The following is a 16,266-nucleotide window of genomic DNA, read 5'->3' as shown; positions in this document are numbered from 1 at the left end:
TCAAGCGAGAGACATGAACAATTTTAGATCCACGGTGGCGTCGATCGGCTTAGGATCGACAGGTGTGACTAGGTAGTTCGCTGGGAACACTTGGCTGATAACCTTGTATGGATCAAAATAGCGCGGTGAAATTTGTCACTAAGGCCAGGGGGGCGCAGTGGTGTATAAAGCAGTACTTCGTCACCAGGACGAAAAGAAACCACACGATGCGTAGAATTATAGCGACTCTTGCGGTCTTCCTGGCACGCTTCCGTGTTGAGGATGGCAAGATGACGGCATCTGGGTAAACGGGATAAGAACGGGGCAGGTACTGATGAGGAGTAGTCGGGCGTAGAGGAGAAGGACTTATCGAGCTTTGTAGTGGGAGGACGGCCAAAAACGAGACAAAATGAACAGTAACCGGCAGTGATTTGTAATGCTGCATTAGAGGCGAATGTGACGAATAATATAATAGTGTTCCAATTTCGATGATCCGGTGTGATGTACATGAATATCATATCCCATAGGATGCGATAAAATAACTCAGTCAGACCGTTAGTCATGGGATGGTAGCTTGAGGTTGTCTTATGGATGGTGGATGACGCATGGAGAGCTTCGGCAACGACTGTCGATAAGAAGACCATCCCACGGTCACTTAGGAGCACCAGAGTAGCGCCATGACGCAATACAATTGATCGCAAAAAGAAATTAGTTATCTCGTGAGCGAAACCAGTCGGTACAGGTGCTTTCTCAGCGTAGCGTGTAAGGTGGTCGACAGCTGTTTTAATCCAATAGTTATCCCCAGTGAAGAGAGCTAGGGGACCATATAAGTCGATGTCAACAACGTCAAATGGCGGGGAGGGACAGCGAAAAGGCTATAGGAGGCCAGCGGGTGAAGAAGTCGGCTGTTTGAGAAGTTGACACAAATGGCAGGAAGCGACGTATTTAGCTACGTTAGAAGATAGGCTAGGCGAATGAATCGTCGCTTCAAGCGGTGGTGTGTTTTGTGAAAACCACGTTGACCTGCAGTAATGTTATCGTGGAAAGCCGCCAATATACGTGGGCGAAGCACACACGGCACGACTTGGAGCCAGCGAGTTCCATCAGCGCAATATACGTAGTGGCGTAGTATGCAATTTTCGAGCTTGTAATTGCGAAGCCTAGGATTGGGCGGGTTCGAAGAGCTGATAAGCGGTCGATGATGGGATGGCAGTATGCATCGGCTAATTGGTGCGAGCGGAGAGCGTGTTTGTTCTCAGAGTCGTCAAAAGAAACTTGTGATAAGCGTAGGGGGTAGAGATGGTCGGCTGTGCTCAGAGGTGAAAATGCATTGCGAAGAAAAACAGCAGGCTGATTCCGAAAGTGTACAGCGAGAAAAAGCGTCAGCTTCTTGGTGTTGGCGACCCCATTTATAAACAACATCGTAATGGCATTCTTGCAGGCGTAGAATTCAACGGCCAAGTCTGCCTGTCAAATTTTTCAGCGAAGACAACCAGCAAAGACCATGGCGATTGGTCACAACTGTGAAATACCGACCATATAGGCAAGGCCGAAATTTTTGAACAGCCCAGATGACGAAAAACATTCCTGCTTGGTAATGGTGTAGTTTTTCTCAGCTGGAGTCATGGTCCGACTGGCAAAGGCCATCACTTGCTCACGCGAAGTTGCATCGCTCTGCAGAAGTACAAAGCCAAGACCATGATCACTGGCATCAGTGTGCAGGATAGTAGGAGCTCTGTCGCTGAAGTGGCCACGGACGGTATTTAATGCGAGGACGTGTTTTAGGTTGTTAAAAGCAGTGTCCCACTGTTGCGTCCACCCGAAAGGGCTGCGCGCTTTAAATAGTTTATGAAGTGGATCAAGGATAGTTGCGAAATGCTTTAAAAACGCAGGAAATAGGACGCCAGGCAGAGGAAACTGAGCAAATCTACACTCCGTTGCGGACGAGGAAAGTTTAAGACCACGACGACCTTTTTAGTCCCTGGACGAATGCCATCATGGCTAATCAGATGTCCCATTATATTAATTTCCTGTCTGTGCAAAGCGGCACTTCTTGTGTTGAGCTGAAGACCGGCTGAAGTAAGACGCATGAGGACCACATTCAGGCGCGTGAGATGGCCGTTAAAAATTGACGAAAAAATAACAATGTCGTCCAATTAACATAACCAGGTTCTCCATTTTAGGCCACGAAGTACAGTATCAATTATTCTTTCAAATGTCGCTGGTGCGCTACAAAAGGCATAACATTAAACTAGTAAAGTCCATCAGGAGTTGCGAAAGCGGGTTTTCATTTGTGATCCTTGTGCATAGGTATTTGCCAATAACATGAGTAGAGGTCCAAAGTCTAGACATATTCGGCGCTTGGGATAGAGTCAAGGGCGTCGTCAATTCGCGGCATCGGGTAGACATCTTTGTGGGTCATTTTGTTGAGTGCGCGATAATGAACACAAAATTGAACCGATCCGTCTTTTTTTGAACTAATACTACTGGGTAGGATCATGGGCTTGTTCATTGATGAATAATATCGCGACGGAGCATATCATTGACATTTTCTTCAATTACTTTTCGTTCCGAGAGACAAAACCGATAAGGCCGTCGGCGTACAATTGAGTTACCTACAGTAATGATGCGATGGTGTGCAACACTAGTCCGTCCTAGTGGTGGGGAAGGGGCATCAGAAATGGCTTGATGGGATTGAAGCAATTCCAGCAATTCTTAGCGTGGCTGTGGCATGAGATTTGGATTGATTTTTTTTTGACAAAACGGGAAGAAACGCGTGCGATAAATCACGTTGCTGAGGCAGCGGGGCGGTGAGCACCATAATGGACGTAGGGTGAGCACCCACTCTGCATGGCATGGAAGTTCCTTTAGTCAATACAAGGAATTCGCGGGAAGTGGTTGTGGCAGCCAGTATCTCTGAGCTGCTGCGGAATCGTACAAGGCTTGATGGGAAGGCGAGTACAGGCGCAAGATGAGGATGAGATGGGGCGATTAGTCGGTGATGTGTTCGGAAACAACGGTAAGAGTTTCGCGCTACGGAAGCAAACATTATCAATTGCTGCAACGAGGGAATGATATCCAAAAAAGTCAGATGAAAAATCACTCTATGTCATATAGATGACACGGTCGCCACAAGAAATCAACGCTGAAGTGGTTGACAAAATCCTATCCAACAATCACCAGATACCCACAAGATGAAAGCACAGCAAACTGCGCATGGTGGCGGACGCCGTCTATAACAAACCCGAACTGTACATTTTGTTGAAGGGTGCATAAGTACGTCATTTGCTCCACGAAGTTCAGGCTCATCATATGGTGTTATTACTTTCCACAAACTGTGGCATAAATTAGCATGAATAACAAAAATTGCAGCCAAAGCTTCGACCGGCAACCCTTCAGCTGAAACAAAAATCGTATTGTACGGGCGATGAGGAGGACTTTTGGTAAGTTCGCAAAGTGCCGTTTCACTTCCTGAAACTGCATCGCTTAGGTTTTTGAATGAAGGACAGGGAGAGTTGTTGGTCAAAGTGGTGAAACAGTGGCGGTATGGGGAAGGGGACCGGCGTTGGATTACATGGGCCCCACTGGGTTAAGACGAGGATACCGGCGGTGGAGAGGATCAGCGAGGTGGGCTGGGAAAGGTCGTCTCTGATAACATGAAGGTATGTCACTTTCGAAGTCATTGCAACCACGCCGCTTGTTCTTCAGGCGTTGACGACAGAAGCGGGCTGTATGACCTTGAATTCCACAGTAGTAGCGCACTGGTCGGGAGGGGCGCCAAGGTACGTAATAGGGTGGCGTAGCATGAGCCAGCCCCATGGCATTCATATGGTTGCAGGGTGGTGCTTGTCAGAGTGGGGGAACAAAATGAAGAGGGGATGCAGTAACGTGAGCGTAAGTCGGTGCTGCTGGGCAAGGTGCAGGAGGGTCAGGTGCGACAGGGTGGGTGACAGTTGCTAACTCTTCTTTAACGATGTTGCGGAAGCCCGCGTCACAAGACGGCAGAGAAGAATGATCGTACCTGTATCGGCAGAAAGGATTGAATGCTTGGAGCTCGTGGCGTATTATCGCTCGAATCAGTGCTGATAAATCGATGTCAGCCTAAGGTCGGGCTAGTAACGAAACCGGGCTGCAATCGGGAGGACTGCAGACAGGGCGTAATAATCAACACAACACCTATGGTGCTAAAAGCAACATAATTGATTCCTTTCACGACATTGCGTACGCGTTCAGGTTCTGGCATGGTGGGACTGATACGACGGCAGGGTACAAGTTCGGCCTGTGTTTAAGACGCATATGACTGATCTGGACCTTGAAGGCGGGAAGCAAGTTTGTTCTTGGCAATCTCAGTCCGAACAGCCGGTTCGGCGAAGTACTTTCGGAACTGCTGCATGAAGGTTGGCCAGTCAGTTGTGTGGGGTTCGCGGTTGATGAACAAATTCCCGGTGACCTCAATAAGATAGAAAGAAACAGTTGAGGAATTTTAAAGCATCATACCACCGGTTGTAGGCACTGCAGCGTTCATAGGTGTCAAGGGGGTCATCTACGTCTTCGTTGCGACGACCAGAGATAAGCGGTGGGTCACGTGGTCGTGTGGGCATAGTCGGTGGTGGCGGTGCAGCCGAAGTAGTGGGTCCGGCCGGGTCGGGCTTGCTCTCGGTTGACATGATGATGGTGGCTGTTGCCAAACGGTGACCGGAACGTAGCTCCAGCGAGAGACTGGGCACAAGGCAACAAGTGGATCGAGTTTCACCTACAGTACTTATGAAAGAAGGCCAGGTCGAAACGGCAAGGTTGTGACGGCAAGGCAAGGTATGCAGTGTCAAACGTTTAATCCGATGGCGAACCCAGGCGCGTGCCGGAGCAGGCGCGGCGGGACGATGACGATGGTTTGTACAAATGAGAGAAGATATTGGTATGTACAAATGAAAGAAGATCCAAGGAAGGCGCACATTATGTACCATTAAATATACAAATGATGAATTAGGATTAATCGCTTACGTAAAGTTCTGCTACAAATAGACGCGACAATAAATTGCTGATTATCTTGTGGTCTGTAGCAGTGCTTGCAAGAGTTTCCCTGTTCCTGCTGCACTCTGCAATATATGAATGCATATGCCGTTGCTTTCTTCTTGTGACATTGTTTGTGCTCCTATGTATTATTTCTGCATCGGCGTCTTCCTGCAATTTTTTGTAAGATTTAGAACTGCAGTATGTGGGCGATCCCTCTGCCCGAGGGATGCGCACGACAAATACACAGCGGGCCGTGTAACAAACATCTTAATTCTCACAGGGGGTCGTCCAAGGCTGTGCGGGGTCGTCGACCGGGGGGCTGCAGCCTGCGGGTCGTCTTCCGTTGAGAAGCGCCAGGAGCAAAGACGCAGGAACGAAGAGCAGGAGCGAAGAACGAGACGGCGGTGCGTGGCTTCCTTTATAGCCCCCTCGCGCGGGACCGGTTATCCACGAACGAGCGGGGAGAGGGAAACAGGCACCGCGCAGGGAGCATTGGGAAGTGGCGCGGCCTTCGAATGCGCGGCGTGCCACGGGCCCTACAGAGATGTGGCGCAGGGCCCCACATCTCCCCCCCCCCCCTCAGCGTCCGGCCCTGGCTCCGCCAACAGCTGGTCAATGTCCATGTTCGAGCCCGGGTGGGCGTAAACTATGAAGGCTTGTCGCCTGGCTCTGGCGGGATGCCATTTCTGCTGGTCCGTGGGACGGGAGAAGCAGCAGGCATGGCGGGACTGTTCCGGCTGGTCCCTCTCCGACAGCGGTCACATCCTCGGGGTCACTGCGCAGCTGGGCTCGGCCACGAATACACCTGGCAGCGGCCCTGAGCTGCTACTCTACATCGCTGACCCCTTTGCACATGTCGCCGTGCTGGATGCTCTGGGACCCCTTTGCAGCAAGCGCTTCCACCCCGGGCACACCTGACTTCCTGAGGCCCGTACTGCAGGCCTGGGCAGCGGGCTCCAATCCAGGCTCGTTGAAGACGGCCCGCATGGCCGCGCTGGTCACAATGATGGGCCACAAACCACGACAAACTAGGGGGGTACCCCCTGTTTAAGTGGCGCGTCCTTGAACCATGCGCTGAGTGCGGTTTCCCGCCCCAGCGACGGTGGTTCATCTGGCTGCTGCAAAATGTTATCAGAATGCATTCTGAAAGAAGCAAAGACGTTAGACAAAGTAGTGCACTACCTTGGCCTTAGGTTATAGCGTCGGTTGCGAACCGTGCTGCTACCTGTACGCCTTACTTTGGGGGAGATCGCTGCATCGCATTGAGCTTCCCCCGCTTCGCAGTTATCGTCCTTGCGAAGGTGGTAAGCTTTCAGGTCTGCGACGTGCACTGGACCAGCGGTTTCACCGCTCGCCAACAACAGCAGCTGGTAGGTGAGTGGCGTAGTCCGTGCCGTAACTTCGAACGGTCCAACCCACTTGTGCGCTAGTGACGCGGCGAAACCACGCGCTGCGTTACTAAGCGGGTACGTTTTTTTCAGTACCACGTCGCCCGTGTTGAAAACGACGTGACGACGACCTTTGTTGTACTGATCCGCTTGCTCCATGCGCGCGACTTCGAGGTTTTCACGAGCCGCGCGCTGCGCTGCCTCAAGGCGCTCGCGGAGCTTTGCCGCATACTGTGTAAGCGCAGGGCGCGCGGGCCCCGCCGCATCAAGTAGGGCATTCTCTAGCAAAAAGCGATCTCTTTCCCAAAATTCAAGTAAGCAGCTGTCATACCCACCGACCTGTTCACGGTTGTTGCAGTGGCTAAAGCCAGTTCGGACAGCCGCGCGTCCCAATCTCTGTGCTGCTCGGTCGTCGCGACCAGCATACTCTTAACATTCCGATTCACTCTCTCGGTTATGTTCCTCTGAGCGTGGTAGGGACTCGTTTTCCTGTGGCGGATTTGAAGCGCCCGACACTAATCAACAAAGACTTTGCTTGTCAAATACGAAGCATTGTCTGTAATCAGGTCGGAAGGGAAACCGAAACGAGTGAATGTCTCCAACAGTTTCTCCCAAATCCGCTCCGACACAAGCTTCCTAAGGGGGAAAACCTCCCACTTGGAATAGTGGTCCATTATTACCAGGATATATTGGTGTCCGCGCGCGGAGCGAGGGAGGGGTCCCATGATATCGCACGCGACCACTTTCCACGGATAGTTGCTAACTACCGGCTTCATCAGGCTAGCGGGTTTCCCCGCCCGAGGCTTGGCTACCTGGCAAACAGGACATCTGCGGGCGTAACCCAGCACATCCTTTCTCATACCTGGCCAGGTCGCGACACGGCATAACTTGTTGTAAGTCTTACTGCCGCTGCCATGGCCTGCCAGCGCTGAGTCATGGAAGTACTGGAGGAATCGTTTCCGCTACTTTCTCGGGACCACGACTCGGAAGGGGGATGCAATCGCCTCTTCCTCGTCAAGTTGGGGGATGTAGCGGAGCAGTAAGCCATCATCGCCCAGCAGATACGTGTCGTACTTGCCCTCAGCGTTCGCGGTGCAAGCTGCACTACTCGCAAGCTCTGTCAGCACCCGCTGGCATAGACCGTCTGCTTTCTGGGCCTCAGTTAGCTCTTCCCAACTGATCGCTACTCCCCAAGACAGATTTCTCTCAGCCTCGCTTCTTGGCAGGCGACTAGTCGCCGCCACCAGCTGCTGCGCCTTCCCTCTCTCGCAGCACAGCGCGGCAACTCTGTCCGCCTCCTTTCTCCCTTTAACTACGCAGGGCGCGACACTCGCGTCCGTCCTCTCCTCCTCTCTAGTAGCGGCGACGCCGCTTTCAGCAAGGCTGGTCTGCGCCTCTTCTGCGCTTCTGCCAGCCTTCAACGGTGCGTGCGATAAAGCATCAGCCACCCTATTCATGCTGGCCCGGTGGTACTCAATGGCGTACGCGTAACGTTGCTACGTCAGCGCCCATCTCGCGAGTCTGCCTGCGGGGTTTTTCAGCATTTTTAACCAAGAAAGTGCCTGGTGGTGTGTTTGCAGGGTGAAAACCGCTCTGTCTTGGTACATGTCGAACTTTGACAATGCGAACATTATCGCCAGGCATTCCTTTTCGGTCACGGAGTAATTCCGCTCCGCCGATGTGAGCGTGCGGCTAGCGAACGCGACAGGGTGCAGCTTGCCCTCGTGTTCCTGCAACAAAACCGCTCCTACACCGGCATCACTAGCATCTGTCTGCAAGACAAACGGCTTGTTCAGGTCGGGGAGGCGCAAACTAGCGGTGTTCGCTATCGCGCGAGCCAAGGCAACAAAAGCGTCGTTCTGTTCCTTGCCCCAGACCCACTTCGAGTCTGTCCGCAACAGCTGGTTCAATGGCCTAGCGAGCTCTGAATAACTAGGGATGAATTGTTTGTAGAAGGCAACCATTCCCAAATACCTCTGCAAGCTTTTCACGTCCGTCAGGCAGGGGTAGTTCAGAATTGCCTGCAGTTTGTCATCGTTCGGTCTCAAAGTGCCATCGTCAGCCACAAATCCCAAGAGGTTCACTCTGATGCCAACTGCACCTTCTTTGGGTTGATCGCTATACCTGCACGTCTAATTCTTTTAAGAACGGAATTCTCATTCAGGTGAATGAGATGCTTTTAGAACGACTGTCAGAATATCACGACGTCGTCGAGGTACTCCATCGCGTAGTTGAACCTTGCATCGCCCAGCACGATGTCCATCAATCGCATGAACGTGCTCGGTGCATTAGGCAAACCAAACGGGATTCGAGTAAATTCGAGGAGCCCGCGGTGACAGGTGAATGCGGTTTTCTGAATGTCACCTTCCGCTACCTCAATCTGCAGGTACCCTCTGCTTGCATCCACGACTGTGAAGAACCTTGCGTTCCCTAACGCGTACATCACAGCCTCGATGGACTGGAAAGAGTACGCAACCATAGGCGTCAGTGAGTTGAGCTTTCGATAATCAACACACAGCCTGACCGAACCATCTTTCTTCGGCGCTAGAACCACTGGGGACGCCCAGGGACTTTGGGAGGGTCTCACCGCGCCGGTATCAATCATCTCGTTAAAGGCGCTGTCGAGAAGCTGTCTCTTAACGCGCTTAACGGCCGCGGGTTACATCTGAAAGAGCGCGTATCACCCGTTTCGATCTCGTGCTGCAGCAAGTCGGTTCTGCCTAGTTTCTCTATGAAGCAATCCGAAAACGGGAGTAAAGTTTCCACGAGCCTTCGGCGCTGACTACAGGTTCCTGAGAAGGACGCGATAATTGCTTCTAATGGGCTACCATTCAGTGTCGCGGGGGAGCTGTCTGCCACAAAAGCGTGGACGCTCGCTCGCTGGGCGACGCATTCCTGTTTGGCTGCGCTAACAAAGGGAATGAGGGGGTGAAAGGGCGGTAGCGATAGCTGTTCTCCCCCATGTCAAGCACAATGCCTTCGCTCGAAAGAAAATCTCTTCCCAGAATAACTGGTATGGCTAAGCCTGGCAGATAGACGAAGCGATGCCTCCGCTTCTTGCCTTCAAAACGCAGGACCAGACGTACCGCTCCCTCCGCTTTTGCCGTCCCTGCTGCTAAGCTCAAAGGATTTTCGGCTGGCCTGACACGGATGTTACATCTACTGCAGGCCTCGAACACATCATCACCGACCAGTGACAGAGTTGAGCTCGTGTCAATGAGTGCCGAGTAGCTTTGACATGGCGCTACTTTTAGTTTATTGAGGGGTTTTAGAGTAGGGTGCTTTGCCCCCCTATTGCCTCCTCATGAAAGGACACGGATGTTACATCTACTGCAGGCCTCGAACACATCATCACCGACCAGTGACAGAGTTGAGCTCGTGTCAATGAGTGCCGAGTAGCTTTGACCAGCTAATCGCACTAGCATAAAAGGTCTCGAGCGCGACAACATTACTTGCGCTCTACAGGCGAGGGGGACGAAAGCCTCTGCGCCCTCGGGGCGGTCGCCCGGTGACGCGGCATGGGAATACATTTTCCATTTTCCGGCTTGGCTACCACGAAATTTTACCGCCGACGGCGACCGGCTGGTGTTACCAATTATAGCCGCCAGCGGTCCGCGTTTCCCTGTATACGCCTTGCTTGACACTCTCGTGTCACGTGGGCCGTCTGCTTGCAATTCCGGCAAAGCCGATCGTTCACCTGCCGCGCAGTCAGGGGATGCCGCGTTCCACGAAGCGGTTGGGGACGTCTTTCCCCTCTCTCCGAGCCTATGCGGACGTCGCTGGCGAGCCCAGCTCGACGCCGCTGCTCGAACGCGTACGGGTCAAGAGCGCGAGGAATCGCGGAGCCTTCCGCTGGCCTTTCCTGCCCTACCGTCATGACGTCTGCGCCTCTGGCGCGCAGCGCGGAGTCTTGGCCTCCGGCCCAGGCGCATCGCGGTTCTAGCGATTCGGCTGGCCTGGGGGGTAGCGCAATTCAGCGAGTAAATCCGCCTGTACTACCTTCGCTTCCAGTGCTAGGGCCTCGAGGTTTGCAAAACCACGTCCCCGCAAATACGGCTTGAAGCGCGGATGGCATTGCCTCATCACGCGCGCGACCTGTTCAAGATCGGTTGTCGTGGGATATGCCCTCTTGTAGGGCTCCTGCATTGCGCCTACATACTCGAGGAGGCTCTCCTCTGGGTGCTGCGTGCGCAACGCTAGCTCCTCAAGCATCCGGCGCTCGTAATCGGGCGGCAAGAACTCGGCGTGGAAGCGATCTGTGAAGTCTGCCATCGGCTGGAAGGCCGGCTGGCAGCGTGTCGATCGCGCCGCGCTCTCAAAAAGTGCGACGGGAATTACCTGCGCTAGCACCACGTTGTCTGCGGAGCCCAGTGCCGTCTGATAATCCTCGAGTTCTTGCAAGAACTCGTGGACTGGCTTCACGTCCGTGTAGCCGAAAAAGGAGGGAACCTCTACATTTATCCGCGGACGCGAGACTGTCGCCGCAGCTGTGGCTTGGTTGACGCTAGCCACCGAATCGATCTGACGGGTGAACACCGAAAATATTTCGTTCATCTGCCTCATCAGGGCGGCCGCATCGGTAACCTGCGCAGACTCTACCGCGTCTCTTACCTCACTTCCGGACGCAGTGGCGTCCGAAGCGGCGGCCCTATCTGGCACGTCTTTTCTCGGAGGCATATTGCACTCAACAACTAAGCCCGGCCGGGAGCCACAGAACAACTGCACGCGTACGACTACCACCTAGCGCGCATCAAGAGGCTAGTCACAAAGGCTAATAGCGGCGACAACCCTTCATAAAACTAACATATGCAAAAAAAAATAAAACACAACCCGCCCGACACTAAAAAACACGTACATAACCTAAAACAAAATTAAAACACTGTACAAACACTACTATACTACACTCCGCGTCATCTGCACACATGATAGCCCTAAACTCAAAATGGTGTCGCGCCTATTATACAAAGGACCGGCCCGTCGTGTTGCCGTGCGCTGCCATGTCGGCAGAGAGATCGTCCACATGGGTGCTAATTCAGCCCCAGCTGGGTGCCAGTTGTGGGCGATTCCTCTGCCCGAGAGATGCGCACGACAAATACACAGCGGGCCGTGTAACAAACATCTTAATTCTCACAGGGGGTCGTCCAAGGCTGTGCGGGGTCGTCGTCCGGGGGGCTGCAGCCTGCGGGTCGTCTTCCGTGGAGAAGCGCCAGGAGTGAAGACGCAGGAACGAAGAGCAGGAGCGAAGAAGAACGAGACGGCGGCGCGTGGCTGCCTTTATAGCCCCCTCGCGCGGGACCGGTTATCCCCGAACGAGCCTGCAGAGGGAAACAGGAACCGCGCCGGGAGCATTGGGAAGTGGCGCGGCCTTCGAATGCGCGGCGTGCCACGGGCCCTACAGAGATGTGGCGCAGGGCCCCACAAGTATTATGGTGGATTGTTGAGCTAGTGCATCGCTCATAATAAAAGACGCCCTTCTGACATATGAGAAGCTGTTCTCTTTATTTTTATTCTTCTGTCGAAGGGCGGAGATGCGAAAAGACAAAAAAGAAATGACCATGTTGTTCTACAGGTTTTATAGGGCATTTGGCACATGTTCTGCCTAAATCAAAGTAGATCCCTCTCTAGAAGGTCAGTGGTATATACGGCAATTTCCCCAAATGGGCTTGTCGCCTAATAGAGGCGCTGCAAGGAGGGCTCCAAGCAGTGAATAGCACTTTCGATATGCTAAGGCTTCGTGCAGTATTGGCCTGCTAGAACTTCTTGAAAGCCACGAAGATACAGCGACGCTCTTGTACGAACGTTTGCGATTTCTTTTAAGCTATACGTGATAAATGCGCATCAGACAGGTGCGCAGTTGAATCGCCTCGAGAAAATATCTGACCAGTTTGGCCTTTTATTGTCATGACGTTTAGTCATTATAGTAGAAAACATTGCGTTGGCGTCGTGTCGTTTGTGAACGAAAACTAACGGGTCAGGCACTTCAAGGTGGTTGTCTGCAAGTGACATAGCTGATCACTAATTAGCCATTGCCGGTGTGATGCAACGATAGCCCATGCTGTCTCAACGTTTTAAGCAGCTATAACATCGCGTTAATAACTTTAGGCAGAGGATGCGAAAAGCATCAGCTTTCAGGAATTTGGATGGCCAGTCAGGATGGCTGTTCTCATAAAGCCACGCTTTAAAAAAGCCATATCAACTTGCGAGCACGGCCTAGGAGTGAAATTAATGCAACGGTTCTGGTAGGCTGATCACCGCTCCTTATGAAAGGAGAGGCCGAATTACCAGCTTCTGCAAAACATAATGCCTGGTAACGCTATGTCCTGTTAATAGTCGGCCATGTGAGCTGCCAGCTATCATCTGCGAGATACATGCACGTAAGTTTTTGCTCCTAACGCCAACGTCGGATGACGGGAGGCCGACGCCAGAGTTTCCGAGAATGGAGCCTTGAATGATATAAACTTGAAATGTTTAGGATATAACAGGCAAGAGCAAAGTGATTAGTAATTAAGCGGACAGAGTCAAGGGGGTGAACGAAGACATATAGCAGGAGCCACAGGCAACGTCATTAATGCTATACCTATATAGGTGGAGCTTCAGTTTCTTCTATCATTTTTTTCTTGGGGCTGGCATAGTTCCAGCTTTTACGTTTGTGCAATCTCTGTGCATTTTGTATAATATTTCTCTCAATGGTAGCTAAATATCGTTTTTCGTGAGAAGGCCTAGCACGACGATATGCGATATGATTGCTTGAGAAGTCTTAGAATCATGCTACACCTGTATCTGTCTTAGAGTTTTTATAGTTTTTATTCACTGTTTGCAGGAGCCCAAAGCCCAAGATAATTCTCGAAAGATTGGAGATTGAGTGACCAAACGAGGACCAAATTGATATAAGACATACTGACACAAACAATGTAATATCTGCTGATGCTCTGAACGAAATTAAGTATATAACGTCAGTTCTAATGAAAACATGCGAAGAACTGCTTCAGAATGGCTTTGAAGAGGAGTTAAAACGCATAACCACCGCTCTGTTTGGTATCAAATAAATTTCTAAATTATCCAAGAATTTTTTTCTTCATGAGATTTTGAAAGATGAGTCGAAATCTTTCAATCCAGCTGTAGAAATATCCCCAGCCTAAGTTAATCTCGCCATCAGCGCCGGGCGTTCTTTTAAATACAGCAATGCAATGCCTTTTGCTTATGGGTTATTTTGCGAAACCCAAAAAACACATGTTGCACATTGACTCCCACGCAGATGGTGAAGGATTTCAGTAATAAAATTACAAGTGCCACCTAATTATTGTTGACGAGATGCTTTTCTTGAAATGAACGTATATATCAGTGAACTATCCTAATAGTAACAGTCTCATTGTATTCAAGCCGATGTCATGCAACTCTGCTCATGGCGTCAGAACGTAAGAATATTTAAAGCTGATAACAGTTGTTTTTGACGTTTGGCACGGCTACTGCGAAGACCTAATTTTACGTAGAAAATTGAAGGATCTTTTTGTAGATGAATGCAAGTCTTGACGTCTCCACCTAGCGACAGTGGAGCATAAAATTTCGTAAAATCCCCCAAGGATCGGAAAAGTAAGGCGCCCTGATTTTTATCAATATAGCGCGAGCGTCGACCGAACTGCTGGTCAGCGCCTTATAACGGCGATAAGCGTGCAACAAGGTTGAGAGTACGCGCACGCGCACGAAGGCAGAGCGTCGTCTGCTACGCTGTTCCGAAAAAGAGGACACACGCCCTGCTACAATATCAGTTCGCAAAATCCCGCCAAGTCGTAGAGCGCATGCGCATGATTATTATGTGAGACTGCACGAGACGTGATTTCTTGGTCTCTTTTTTTTTCTGCCTTACGGGAGGCCAGCCTGGCGATGCATAGGTATGATAAGAAAAAATAAAAGGAAAGAAATATGGCAGCACATTGAAACTATTGCCTGGATCGCGATAAACGTGGTTCCAACCAGCTCTTTAATCAGTCTTGCAGTGTCTGAACGGTATAAAAAGTCATCGCAGCTTTCAAACGCCCTCTTCGGCGGAGAATGCCTCCACGTGTGCCACTGGAACAACGCCACCGCTTCATCGCAATGTCGCTTTGCGGCAAGTCTCAAAATGAAGTTGCTAAGAGCGTTGGAGTCACTCAGGCTACAGTAAGCAGAATAGTTCAGGCTTATCGCGACGAGGGGCGAATTCGTGAAGCTCCTCGACATTTGAAGCGCAAGACAACCGAAGAAGAGGACCATGCCATTGTTGCTGCGGCTTGTGTAGCACCCTTGATGACTGCTGGACAATTGAAAAAGGTTGCTGGAGTGGACGTGAGTGATAATTTGCTGCGTGTCCGTCTTCGAGAAGCAGGTCTTCGCAATCGAGTTGCTGCCGAGAAACAAAAGCTTTCGGCGACTAACAAGGAGAAAAGGCTACAGTTTGCACGCGACCATATTGAATGGACCGTGGAGGACTGGGAAAATGTTGTGTTCACAGACGAGTCCACGGTTTGCACAAAATGGAACCAGCAACAGAAAGTTTACCGGCCAGACCTCATGAGGTTGGTGATTTATCATTGTTCATTTTTTCGATTTGGCTATGTTTGGCTTATATCTACGAAAGTATATGACATTTGCTTCGCGGGGCGACATGTGATTATCAAAGTCAGCTGTCACTGTTCAAGAAATCGATGATGCAGCAAAGGCGGGTAAAATGGTTCCTAAATATAATTATTTATACTCCGTTAAATTTTAAAGATGTTTGCTGAGATTGTGGATGGATTATACTTCCATGTAAAGAGGGGGTATATTGTCGCTGTAATATTTTCTTTGGGTGTTGTTTAATACTGTATAGAAGCCATTCACACAATATATGTTTATAATTTTTTTGCCACTGTTACAGGTTTGACCCACACTATGTTCAGAATGTGAAGTCTAGTGGCAGGACGAGGGTAAATATTTGGGGTGTAATAACTAAATGCGGTCTTGGTCCGCTCCGTCGTATATCGGGCCGCTTCTGTGCTGAAGCATACCTGGACGTTATTAACGAGGAGCTTCTTTCTCATCTTCTGGACGGCCCTTTCCCGGACAGTTGCTTCTACCCACAGCCTGACCTGTCACCGGTGCATGCTGCACGCGCCGTGAAAGAACATCTGGAGCAACTAGGCATCATGACGTTGTCTTGGCCTCCCCAGGGAGCGGACCTCAATATAAATGAAAATGTTTGGGGCATCCTCAAGTCCAACTTGTCTAAAATGAGTCTGCATGATTTCTCGCCAGACGACTTGTGGGAAGCCGTGAAGATTGAATGGGATGCCCTCAAGGATGACGTGGATCTTGTACCCGCACTGTCCAAGCGCATCGCAAGTGTTGTTCAGCCCGGAGGAGCATTTAACCGTTATTAACTCGAAGGCTGATTTGTGAGAGCCTTGAGTCAATGCCTTGTTTCAGTTATAAAATGCACTAAGCAAATAAAGGTTATTTGGTAAAAATACGAAGAAGTATTCAACCATACAGCTATGCCTCCACTACCCCCTTCTCTCCTAAATAAAGGAAAAAAAAAAGCAGCAGGCAAGAAAAACGTGCTTATACACCCCACGCTTCTCAATGCATTCATCGCTCCTAACCTGGCGACTGCCATTTCCAGCTCAGTTGACGCATGCAGAAAGCGGCAACCCTCTTGCAAAAAAGAAAAGAAAAATGAAAGCGCAATCATTCCTGGCTCCGTGTCTTTGCTCTTCAAGTAGTTCAGGAGTGAGCGAGTAGACCTTTCCGAATTAAGACAAGTGGGCCTTGGTCCAGAGCAACAAAAACCGAAAAATGATAACTCGCAAGGAGGCATTCCCCGCGGAAGGGCACGTTTGAAAGCTGCGGTGCCATTTTTATACCGCCGTTA

General features: G+C 50.8%; 1 long non-coding RNA gene across 1 annotated transcript in view; it reads left to right on the top strand.

The window, feature by feature from the left end:
* The window catches only part of LOC146194790 (uncharacterized), a 77,090-nt gene extending 63,652 nt beyond the window's left edge, over positions 1 to 13,438 (top strand). Inside the window, exon 3 of the long non-coding RNA XR_014705481.1 lies at positions 13,201 to 13,438. This is a non-coding gene — a long non-coding RNA (uncharacterized LOC146194790). The remainder of the gene's footprint in view (positions 1 to 13,200) is intronic.
* The last annotated feature ends 2,828 nt before the right edge of the window (positions 13,439 to 16,266 follow it).

This window comes from Amblyomma maculatum, chromosome 3, assembly GCF_055883805.1.
Source record: "Amblyomma maculatum isolate TAMU_Amacu chromosome 3, ASM5588380v1, whole genome shotgun sequence".
NCBI classification, from domain to species: Eukaryota; Metazoa; Arthropoda; class Arachnida; order Ixodida; family Ixodidae; genus Amblyomma; species Amblyomma maculatum.
This window is presented reverse-complemented; position numbering and strand designations above follow the sequence as displayed.